We start from the raw sequence: 12,310 nt of genomic DNA, 5'->3' as shown, positions 1-12,310 counted from the left end.
AGGAGGATAGAGGACGGAAGACTCCAAGAGGAAACTATATCGGCTACACCCCGTAGAACACTTCACGCGAAATAATACTCCAAGAGTGCACTAACGCCACCAATGAAAACACTCACCAAAGAGAGAATCCCCTCCGAAGGAAAGGGCTGAGGCCATCACAGCCAAAGAAAAGGAGGCAGAGGACAGCAAAGGAGAAAGGGACCAGGGAAAGAGGTCATTCGTAGCGTTCATAACCGGGGGTCAAACATTATCTGCCTCTCTTATCCCGTAGTCCAGGAAAAACACAACAAAAGCAAACATATCACGGTCCATAACACCATCTTTATCATGGGAGGACCGTCAAACCCAAGAGGAAGGTCCAAGGGCACAACCAAAAGGAAGATAGCTGAAATGTGCTCCGTAAGAAATTCCAACCCGCCATCCCAACAGAATCAAAGAGCGGTATTAGGCTTCGACGACCACGAATACCCTGGAGGCGTCCCGAACGAGATCTTTCCACTCATTATCATAGCAACCATGACTCACCATGTGTCGCGAATATTGATAGACCAAGGAAGCTCATGCGACGTAATGTATAAAGAACTGTTCCATAATTGGGCTTAAGGAGGGACTGCCTAGGGGCGTTCACAGTGCGGTTTAGTTCGGTTTTGAGCATAAAAGTCATCTTAACCGCGAGATAAAAATGCATGTTGTTCGGTTTGGTTCGGTTGGTTTTTAAAAGCTCATCCAAACCAAACCAATGTGGTTAGGGTTGGTTCGGTTTGTGCGGTTTATCACGATATAAAAAATATGACAATATTTCCAACTTGTCACAATATAAATATAGGAAATTTTAATTTATTTTATTGTTTACACGATACAATATGCACATACAGAAATTGCATATACATAATAACTTATTATTAATACTAATAGTATAGTTCTCGATCGCGTAAAATGATATGTTTTGACAGCCTATTGTTTTATGGACTCAATTTGGGTTGATTGCTAATAGTTGATAGAGCTAAGTTAAGTATTGCGGTTTGGTTTGGTTTTTTGAAATGAAAACCGCAAAACAAACCAAACCGCGCGGTTTGGAAGAAAATGATGTGTAGTTAAAACTAAATGCGGTTTTTTGAGGTTTTAGTTTGGACTGGTTCGATTTGCAGTTTTACTTTTGGATTGGTTCGGATACGATAACCCCTAAGAATGCCTTTGCCCCTACGAAAACACTGACCTGCAGGGCTTCAACGATCAACCATACTTCCATGGGGCCTGGTCAACATCCAAATCACTTTTGAAAACAAGGAGATTAGAAACTCTAAGAAAACAGTTGAGGTACAATTCCTCGTGCTACCCTGTGATTCGGTCTACAACTGCATCTTAGGTAGACCTACTATGGCAGCGCTCGGAGCAGTACCGTCCACGATACACTTGAAGATGAAATACCACAATGATGAAGACGGGGTGGTCATCATAGAGGCGGACATGGTAGGCACTAGGAAATGCCACCAAAGCATTCAAAAGACAGCTAACACCATCGCAGAAGGAAAGAATGACACATCTACTTCAGTAAAGACACCCAACATCATGCGAAGTAGATGTTAAGGAGCCAGACCCCGTTGTTAAGGAGCCAGACTCACTAACACAGTTAGGTACAAATGAAAAATTCTCTCGGCCCTGACCGAATAACAATACCTGTAGAACAACACTATATGAGTCTGAACATGTGTTTGTCAACACCATTGTATAATGCATTCAGCGCTTTTGAGTTTGCAAGAGCAAACTCATCATCTTCTTTGGACCAATCCTCCTCAGGTTTCAATGCAAGCATTGATTTGCCCTCTTTGTCCACAATCACATGGGGATCCCAACCTTTCAAAACAGCTTTCCATGTCTTGCTGTCAATATATTTTAGGAAGGTTGTAATGCGCGACTTCTAGTAGTCATAGTTTGACTCACCAACCAAAAGAGGTGGTCTGTTGACGAGTCCTCCTTCTTTGTCCATATCTGCCAGAAAATTCTCCCTGGAGCTCACACAAAAACCAGAACAAGGTGCCTGCTCTGATGCCAATTGAAATTATGGCACACAGTAGACAAGCATTGTTTACGATGTTCACACACTTGTCGTAACACTTGATTAACAGAAGGAACAATAAAGCAGTAAATAACAATAAAGTAAATAACACAATAAAGTTGTTAACCCAGTTCAGTGCAATGCCACCTACTCTGGGGATACCAATCCAGGAATGAATCCACTATAATAGTTCTAGTTTAAAGCCCTCAACAAACACCCCAGTTTACGACTTATCACCTTGACACTACATGTGTTAATCCTACCTAGGAACTCCTAGATATGAGACTCCGTCTCAATTCCCTCTAACAACACAGAAAACGTTGTTATCAACACAATAAGAACCAATGATGGAGACACCCTCCTATGAAACTAGATTTCACTATCGCTTAAAAGCTCTTGAGTGAATCAAACACAAACTAACTCCGTACTTCAAAGCTTAGGATCACTTCACAATTACAACTCAAGAAACTCAGTCCTAAGCTTGCATCGATGAGACACAAGAAAGGCTCACAATTAACAATAAAACACTCTAAACCCTAAAAACACACGCTTTGTAAGAATGATGGTTTAGATGATTAAAACAGGGTTAGCAGCACCCTTTATATAGCAGAACTTTTGTGGGCCTTGAACCACTAATCTTCTGCTCCAAGAAAACCTTCAGAGGTTATATTATAAAATTAAATCTTTTGATTCATTATAATTTAATAATAGTCTCGAGGACTGAGTAACACAACAAACCGCCTTCTGAAGATTAATAAACCACGCTAGGGTAGAATAATTCTTCAAGCAAATCTTCGAAAGATTGCATACAAAAATATAGCGCTAGATGGCGCGAAATACCTGTTGTAAGACCCGGAAAATTTATTTTAATATATATGCAATTATTTTATTTATGTGTCAGAAAATACTTTAACTTCATCTTTTACAACAAACTGATTTATACTTTGATTTTATTTGACGAAAGGACTTTATGCTAATATTTCAATTTTCTAGTTTCGAGGACGAAACTCTTTTAAGGGGGTTAGTATTGTAAGACCCTCTAATTTTAATTAATTAGGAAACATGATTTTTATTTATTTAATTATTTATTTAGTTCAACTATTTTAATTGATTAAGTGTACCCTTGCCTTCTTATTAAGGGTAGTATACAAATGGGTTACGGGTTTAATATATGTAGTTATCATGAGCCTTGTTTTGTGAGAGAGAGAATTGATATGGATGAGAATTATTAGGATAAAACGGGTACTAACTAAACCTAAAATTCCTATGCTATTTGTTCCTATTCACCGCCGCCTCCTATTTTAACATAACTCTCAAACCTTATAAATACCAACATACATATCCCACGTAAAAACATCCCACTCCCACAAACTCTCTAGTTGACAAACAAGTATACTTTGCAGAAGCCACTTCTCACCACCAATCCTCTCGTCAAACTCCTAGTGTAGCTCTTGGTCTCTAAGGTATCAATCTTCCATTCACTTCCTTATTTCTTCACAGTTCATTCTCTTTCTAATCCTAAAAATAATTATTCTTTCTAGAACCGTTAAGCCCCGATCGTGCGATTAACCGTAGAGAAATCTAGAGTCAAAATCATTATAAGGAAAGCGTCTCAGGTAAGGGCTTTTTCCCCATACATTCATGCTACATAGGGATTTGTTGTGAGATGATGGTAGAACCTTTATCATTTAAAATCAACCAAAGGAATCAATTTTATAAAGAAAACGGGGATATATTAAATTGGCACTATTACTTGTTTTTGATGAAATGATCTCCATCACTATGTACGTATGCTTGTTTTAATTGTGTCAATTTCATATGTATATATGTCATGCTTTGTGTGTATGTTAGTATTTATGGATGCCATTATTTGTTGCAAAATAAAATAAATAAACGTGTTTCAGTTGAGCATGCGCAGTACTATGGGATTTATGGTGGTATGGTAGTATGTTTGGGTTTTAAAAAGAGAAAGTTATTGAGACATGCATCATGTAGGATGTGTATAGCAGAGTCTGTATAGGTAGTCTTTGTGGCTTGGTTTACTTTTAGCCTGTGTGGCTGGTTCATTGTTTTTAGCCTGTGTGGCTGGTCTTACTTTTAGCCTGTGTGGCAGAACTTATTTTTAGCCTGTGTGGCAGGAGCCTGTGTGGCAGAACTTACTGTTTAGCCTGTGTGGCAGAAGCCTGTGTGGCAGATTTTCTTATCCGGATCATTGTCTCATATAGAATTGTCTTAGTTGCATTGCATTGCATATAGAAAGGGAGAAAAAAAAATACAATAGTAAATAATTACTATAGCTATAATAAAAACAAAGAAAAAGTATAGTTAGTCCATGGTAAAGCGGTGATCGTTGCCTTCTCCTCTTTCATTTGATTTTGCCGTGCAATTTGTAATATGTGTAATTATGTTGCTTTGTTTATTTCTGCCGTTTAACAATTATATGCTGCCTATGTTTGTATATGTGTACTCTTATCACCCAAAAGTTTTATAATAAACTAATAATTATATTCTTTATAAGGTGAAGTGTTTTGTTATTGTTTTATGACATTTTCTTGTGGTGAGTATGATTCAATATGGATAAGGAAATTGACCCTTACAACCAACATTTTAGGTACTCAAGGAGAAAGACATGTTTGAATGTGATGCTTGAAGCGCGTACGTACGGGGAAGATTGGGTTTTGTAAATTTGAGAATTTTTATGTAATAAATAATTTGCTGTTGTATTTTCTCCCGCTGGAATTTTCAAACTATTGTTCATTTTAATTAAGTTTATATTTCAATAAATTTGATTTCAATCTCTTTTGTAATTATTTTATTTTATGAAAAGAAAGAAAAATAATTGTACGTTTTATAATTAAGCAAAATTCTAACTAATATCTTGGATGAAAATCCGGGATGTTACATTTGGTATCAGAGCAATAATCCTCGGACAAATATTTTTGGGGTGGGAGCGATGTTTTATTTTTATGACGCATGCTTTGATTGTTGTGTGGTCTATGTTTGACTTGGTTAATATTGATGTCTCTTAGTGTGATTTGTTGGAGATGATTGTGTGAATTCTTTTGTTTAAAGGAATGTCTTTTTTGATTGTTAGAAACACTATTTTTTTCAAACCGTTTGATTTTAAGAAGAAAATTGTTACTCTTATTTTATATAGGTGCTTCAGGTTTATTTTTATTTTTTAACAACAATCCTCAATTCTTATAATGTAATTTTTATAAATTAATTTTTATTGGAATTGTTTAACTTAAATTATTTGTTTATTTAATATCAGAGTGCGCAGCGAACACTTGACATTTTGCTTTATTCTTATAAACTTTCTTATTGATATAAAAAAAAAAAAAAATCCCTATATAAAGAGTTTTTGAAAAATAGTACCTCAACTCTTTTCTATGGTATAGTTTCGGGGACGAAACTAAATATTTGGTGGGTAGAATGTAAGACCCGGAAAATTTATTTTAATATATATGCAATTATTTTATTTATGTGTCAGAAAATACTTTAACTTCATCTTTTACAACAAACTGATTTATACTTTGATTTTATTTGACGAAAGGACTTTATGCTAATATTTCAATTTTCTAGTTTCGAGGACGAAACTCTTTTAAGGGGGTTAGTATTGTAAGACCCTCTAATTTTAATTAATTAGGAAACATGATTTTTATTTATTTAATTATTTATTTAGTTCAACTATTTTAATTGATTAAGTGTACCCTTGCCTTCTTATTAAGGGTAGTATACAAATGGGTTACGGGTTTAATATATGTAGTTATCATGAGCCTTGTTTTGTGAGAGAGAGAATTGATATGGATGAGAATTATTAGGATAAAACGGGTACTAACTAAACCTAAAATTCCTATGCTATTTGTTCCTATTCACCGCCGCCTCCTATTTTAACATAACTCTCAAACCTTATAAATACCAACATACATATCCCACGTAAAAACATCCCACTCCCACAAACTCTCTAGTTGACAAACAAGTATACTTTGCAGAAGCCACTTCTCACCACCAATCCTCTCGTCAAACTCCTAGTGTAGCTCTTGGTCTCTAAGGTATCAATCTTCCATTCACTTCCTTATTTCTTCACAGTTCATTCTCTTTCTAATCCTAAAAATAATTATTCTTTCTAGAACCGTTAAGCCCCGATCGTGCGATTAACCGTAGAGAAATCTAGAGTCAAAATCATTATAAGGAAAGCGTCTCAGGTAAGGGCTTTTTCCCCATACATTCATGCTACATAGGGATTTGTTGTGAGATGATGGTAGAACCTTTATCATTTAAAATCAACCAAAGGAATCAATTTTATAAAGAAAACGGGGATATATTAAATTGGCACTATTACTTGTTTTTGATGAAATGATCTCCATCACTATGTACGTATGCTTGTTTTAATTGTGTCAATTTCATATGTATATATGTCATGCTTTGTGTGTATGTTAGTATTTATGGATGCCATTATTTGTTGCAAAATAAAATAAATAAACGTGTTTCAGTTGAGCATGCGCAGTACTATGGGATTTATGGTGGTATGGTAGTATGTTTGGGTTTTAAAAAGAGAAAGTTATTGAGACATGCATCATGTAGGATGTGTATAGCAGAGTCTGTATAGGTAGTCTTTGTGGCTTGGTTTACTTTTAGCCTGTGTGGCTGGTTCATTGTTTTTAGCCTGTGTGGCTGGTCTTACTTTTAGCCTGTGTGGCAGAACTTATTTTTAGCCTGTGTGGCAGGAGCCTGTGTGGCAGAACTTACTGTTTAGCCTGTGTGGCAGAAGCCTGTGTGGCAGATTTTCTTATCCGGATCATTGTCTCATATAGAATTGTCTTAGTTGCATTGCATTGCATATAGAAAGGGAGAAAAAAAAATACAATAGTAAATAATTACTATAGCTATAATAAAAACAAAGAAAAAGTATAGTTAGTCCATGGTAAAGCGGTGATCGTTGCCTTCTCCTCTTTCATTTGATTTTGCCGTGCAATTTGTAATATGTGTAATTATGTTGCTTTGTTTATTTCTGCCGTTTAACAATTATATGCTGCCTATGTTTGTATATGTGTACTCTTATCACCCAAAAGTTTTATAATAAACTAATAATTATATTCTTTATAAGGTGAAGTGTTTTGTTATTGTTTTATGACATTTTCTTGTGGTGAGTATGATTCAATATGGATAAGGAAATTGACCCTTACAACCAACATTTTAGGTACTCAAGGAGAAAGACATGTTTGAATGTGATGCTTGAAGCGCGTACGTACGGGGAAGATTGGGTTTTGTAAATTTGAGAATTTTTATGTAATAAATAATTTGCTGTTGTATTTTCTCCCGCTGGAATTTTCAAACTATTGTTCATTTTAATTAAGTTTATATTTCAATAAATTTGATTTCAATCTCTTTTGTAATTATTTTATTTTATGAAAAGAAAGAAAAATAATTGTACGTTTTATAATTAAGCAAAATTCTAACTAATATCTTGGATGAAAATCCGGGATGTTACATTTGGTATCAGAGCAATAATCCTCGGACAAATATTTTTGGGGTGGGAGCGATGTTTTATTTTTATGACGCATGCTTTGATTGTTGTGTGGTCTATGTTTGACTTGGTTAATATTGATGTCTCTTAGTGTGATTTGTTGGAGATGATTGTGTGAATTCTTTTGTTTAAAGGAATGTCTTTTTTGATTGTTAGAAACACTATTTTTTTCAAACCGTTTGATTTTAAGAAGAAAATTGTTACTCTTATTTTATATAGGTGCTTCAGGTTTATTTTTATTTTTTAACAACAATCCTCAATTCTTATAATGTAATTTTTATAAATTAATTTTTATTGGAATTGTTTAACTTAAATTATTTGTTTATTTAATATCAGAGTGCGCAGCGAACACTTGACATTTTGCTTTATTCTTATAAACTTTCTTATTGATATAAAAAAAAAAAAAATCCCTATATAAAGAGTTTTTGAAAAATAGTACCTCAACTCTTTTCTATGGTATAGTTTCGGGGACGAAACTAAATATTTGGTGGGTAGAATGTAAGACCCGGAAAATTTATTTTAATATATATGCAATTATTTTATTTATGTGTCAGAAAATACTTTAACTTCATCTTTTACAACAAACTGATTTATACTTTGATTTTATTTGACGAAAGGACTTTATGCTAATATTTCAATTTTCTAGTTTCGAGGACGAAACTCTTTTAAGGGGGTTAGTATTGTAAGACCCTCTAATTTTAATTAATTAGGAAACATGATTTTTATTTATTTAATTATTTATTTAGTTCAACTATTTTAATTGATTAAGTGTACCCTTGCCTTCTTATTAAGGGTAGTATACAAATGGGTTACGGGTTTAATATATGTAGTTATCATGAGCCTTGTTTTGTGAGAGAGAGAATTGATATGGATGAGAATTATTAGGATAAAACGGGTACTAACTAAACCTAAAATTCCTATGCTATTTGTTCCTATTCACCGCCGCCTCCTATTTTAACATAACTCTCAAACCTTATAAATACCAACATACATATCCCACGTAAAAACATCCCACTCCCACAAACTCTCTAGTTGACAAACAAGTATACTTTGCAGAAGCCACTTCTCACCACCAATCCTCTCGTCAAACTCCTAGTGTAGCTCTTGGTCTCTAAGGTATCAATCTTCCATTCACTTCCTTATTTCTTCACAGTTCATTCTCTTTCTAATCCTAAAAATAATTATTCTTTCTAGAACCGTTAAGCCCCGATCGTGCGATTAACCGTAGAGAAATCTAGAGTCAAAATCATTATAAGGAAAGCGTCTCAGGTAAGGGCTTTTTCCCCATACATTCATGCTACATAGGGATTTGTTGTGAGATGATGGTAGAACCTTTATCATTTAAAATCAACCAAAGGAATCAATTTTATAAAGAAAACGGGGATATATTAAATTGGCACTATTACTTGTTTTTGATGAAATGATCTCCATCACTATGTACGTATGCTTGTTTTAATTGTGTCAATTTCATATGTATATATGTCATGCTTTGTGTGTATGTTAGTATTTATGGATGCCATTATTTGTTGCAAAATAAAATAAATAAACGTGTTTCAGTTGAGCATGCGCAGTACTATGGGATTTATGGTGGTATGGTAGTATGTTTGGGTTTTAAAAAGAGAAAGTTATTGAGACATGCATCATGTAGGATGTGTATAGCAGAGTCTGTATAGGTAGTCTTTGTGGCTTGGTTTACTTTTAGCCTGTGTGGCTGGTTCATTGTTTTTAGCCTGTGTGGCTGGTCTTACTTTTAGCCTGTGTGGCAGAACTTATTTTTAGCCTGTGTGGCAGGAGCCTGTGTGGCAGAACTTACTGTTTAGCCTGTGTGGCAGAAGCCTGTGTGGCAGATTTTCTTATCCGGATCATTGTCTCATATAGAATTGTCTTAGTTGCATTGCATTGCATATAGAAAGGGAGAAAAAAAAATACAATAGTAAATAATTACTATAGCTATAATAAAAACAAAGAAAAAGTATAGTTAGTCCATGGTAAAGCGGTGATCGTTGCCTTCTCCTCTTTCATTTGATTTTGCCGTGCAATTTGTAATATGTGTAATTATGTTGCTTTGTTTATTTCTGCCGTTTAACAATTATATGCTGCCTATGTTTGTATATGTGTACTCTTATCACCCAAAAGTTTTATAATAAACTAATAATTATATTCTTTATAAGGTGAAGTGTTTTGTTATTGTTTTATGACATTTTCTTGTGGTGAGTATGATTCAATATGGATAAGGAAATTGACCCTTACAACCAACATTTTAGGTACTCAAGGAGAAAGACATGTTTGAATGTGATGCTTGAAGCGCGTACGTACGGGGAAGATTGGGTTTTGTAAATTTGAGAATTTTTATGTAATAAATAATTTGCTGTTGTATTTTCTCCCGCTGGAATTTTCAAACTATTGTTCATTTTAATTAAGTTTATATTTCAATAAATTTGATTTCAATCTCTTTTGTAATTATTTTATTTTATGAAAAGAAAGAAAAATAATTGTACGTTTTATAATTAAGCAAAATTCTAACTAATATCTTGGATGAAAATCCGGGATGTTACACCTGTCATGGGATGTTGTTCCACATGCGAATGCATCTGTCCCAACACTTGGCTAAAAGATGTTTTTGCAATATGTAGCCAACATACAAAAACCCAACAATCTCCCCCTTTGACAAATTTTGGCTAAAACAATTTTAGACCAGTACTTAGAGAGATACAATTCATACTTTCCTTCAAGTCAACATAAGCACACAACTAGGAAAGAAAGTAACACATAGCAAAACTACTTCCAAGAGAAAGCTTCAGATAAAGATAACTTGTAAGTAGCATCAGACGCATGCAACAGCGAAAGTAAACACATCTAGCCTCAAGGGACAACATACAGGGAAGAATAAACTCCCATAGTGGATTCAAAGATAGAAGAAATAAACTCCTGCAATCAAAGAACATCCACTCAACATAAGATCACCAGGGAAAAATAAATTTCCACACACATAGAACTAGGAAAAATAAATTCCTATATAACTAAGAAAAATAAAGGGTTAAATATCACATTGGTCCCTGTATGTTCCCGCTTTTTTGGTTTTAGTCCCTGTATTGTTTTTTTGTTTAAAAAAGTCCTTGCATTTGCAAATCATGTTGGTTTTCATCCATTCCGTCAACCGCCTTCTCAAAAACGTTGACGTGGCTAACAACTTGACATGTGGCAACTATGATGTGGCAAATGAAGGACCAAAACAAATTTTTTTAGATTAATGAAGGACCAAAACCGAAAACAAAAAAAAAAACAAATTTTTTTGTTAAAAAAAACAGAAAATTTAAAATTCATATATATTTACTTATTCCCTATAGTTTAGGGTTTCAAATAGATCTATACATATATATAAAGAGGATACAAAAAAAATTATTGTGGACTTTTCATAATACCAATAATATCATTGAATTTTTTTTTAGCAACAAAAATATTTAATTAACAAACTCGCCATAACATAAGGCATATCATTTTTGCATGTCTTTTTTTTTTTTTTTTACATAATTTGCATAATATTTTCGAGTCGATATCCCATTACATAATATTTTTAAAAATGAGAAGCTCTTATATATATATATATATATATATATATATACACACACACACACACACACACACACTAGCGGGCCAAACAGACTCGTTCTGCGCCTGACTGTGTCTAACTTATGTCCAAAAAAAAGAGACAAACATTATGTTATGATTATGTTTTGATGAGTTTGTTAATAAAATGTTATTGCTGCTAAAAAAAAATATGTGTCTTATGTTACGGTGAATTTGTTAATAAAAGATTTTTATTGCTAAAAAAAATAAGGGTATTGTTGGTATTATGAAAAGTCGACACCAAAAATATTTGCATCCTCTTTATATATAGTATAGATATATGGATTTTAAATTTTCTGTTTTTTTTGTTTGTTTTTTATTTATTTATTTTAGGTCCTTCATTAATCTATTTTTTTTTTGTTTTGGTCCTTCATTTGCCACATCATAGTTGTCACATGTCAAGCCGTTAGCCACGTCAGCATTTTTTGGAAGACAATTGACGAGAGGGACGAAAACCAACATGATTTGCACATGCAAGGACTTTTTTAAACCAAAAAACAATACAGGGACTAAAACCAAAAAAGCGGAAACATACATGGAGCAATGTGATATTTAAGCCAAAAATAAATTCTCAGCAGCAGAGAATAGTTGATTCTCACAGCCAAGATGTCTCAGCATCTGACACCAAACTTGTAACAGAGATCATCATACATCACACATAGGGGATAATCATTCAAACTACCTCTCCACCTGAATTCATGCATACAACTAACAGATAGAGAAAGAATTTTCTACTCTCCCTCAACACATGCATATGATTCACTCCCCCTCAATACGAGCATAGTAGATCAACATATAAAACAAGCACTCTACTACTACATTCACCAAATGTCATCACATCTGTCTACACACCATGCACACAGATCACTACTCCCCGTTTTTAGCCACAAATTTTGGCAAACATCATGCATTCAGAACAAAACACAGAGTAGCAGACATAAGAAAAGTCACAGAGTGCACATATTACAGACCATAATGCACACACAAGTGCTAGAATATCCAGGGCATAGCCCATAAAAGTAACAAAAAGAAAACCAAAAGTACATCAGATCATAAGAAAATATCAGGCAGAAAGACTTTCATCAGAGTCTTACTCA

At 34.0% G+C, this 12,310-nt stretch overlaps 3 long non-coding RNA genes across 3 annotated transcripts; all 3 read left to right on the top strand.

Moving 5' to 3' along the window:
• The first annotated feature begins 3,385 nt into the window (after nucleotides 1–3,385).
• Nucleotides 3,386–4,863, top strand: LOC123899020. The gene is made up of 3 exons (XR_006805491.1): nucleotides 3,386–3,519; nucleotides 3,598–3,672; nucleotides 4,668–4,863. It is a non-coding gene; the product is annotated as an uncharacterized LOC123899020 (long non-coding RNA).
• A 1,114-nt stretch (nucleotides 4,864–5,977) lies between these two features.
• LOC123899023 lies at nucleotides 5,978–7,455 on the top strand. Its single transcript, XR_006805492.1, has 3 exons — nucleotides 5,978–6,111; nucleotides 6,190–6,264; nucleotides 7,260–7,455. It is a non-coding gene; the product is annotated as an uncharacterized LOC123899023 (long non-coding RNA).
• A 1,113-nt stretch (nucleotides 7,456–8,568) lies between these two features.
• LOC123899074 lies at nucleotides 8,569–10,046 on the top strand. The gene is made up of 3 exons (XR_006805498.1): nucleotides 8,569–8,702; nucleotides 8,781–8,855; nucleotides 9,851–10,046. It is a non-coding gene; the product is annotated as an uncharacterized LOC123899074 (long non-coding RNA).
• Nucleotides 10,047–12,310: the final 2,264 nt, after the last annotated feature.

This window comes from Trifolium pratense, linkage group LG7 (genome assembly GCF_020283565.1).
Source record: "Trifolium pratense cultivar HEN17-A07 linkage group LG7, ARS_RC_1.1, whole genome shotgun sequence".
Lineage (NCBI taxonomy): Eukaryota > Viridiplantae > Streptophyta > Magnoliopsida > Fabales > Fabaceae > Trifolium > Trifolium pratense.
Note: the sequence above shows the minus strand (reverse complement) of the source record. Positions and strands in the feature narration are given on the sequence as shown.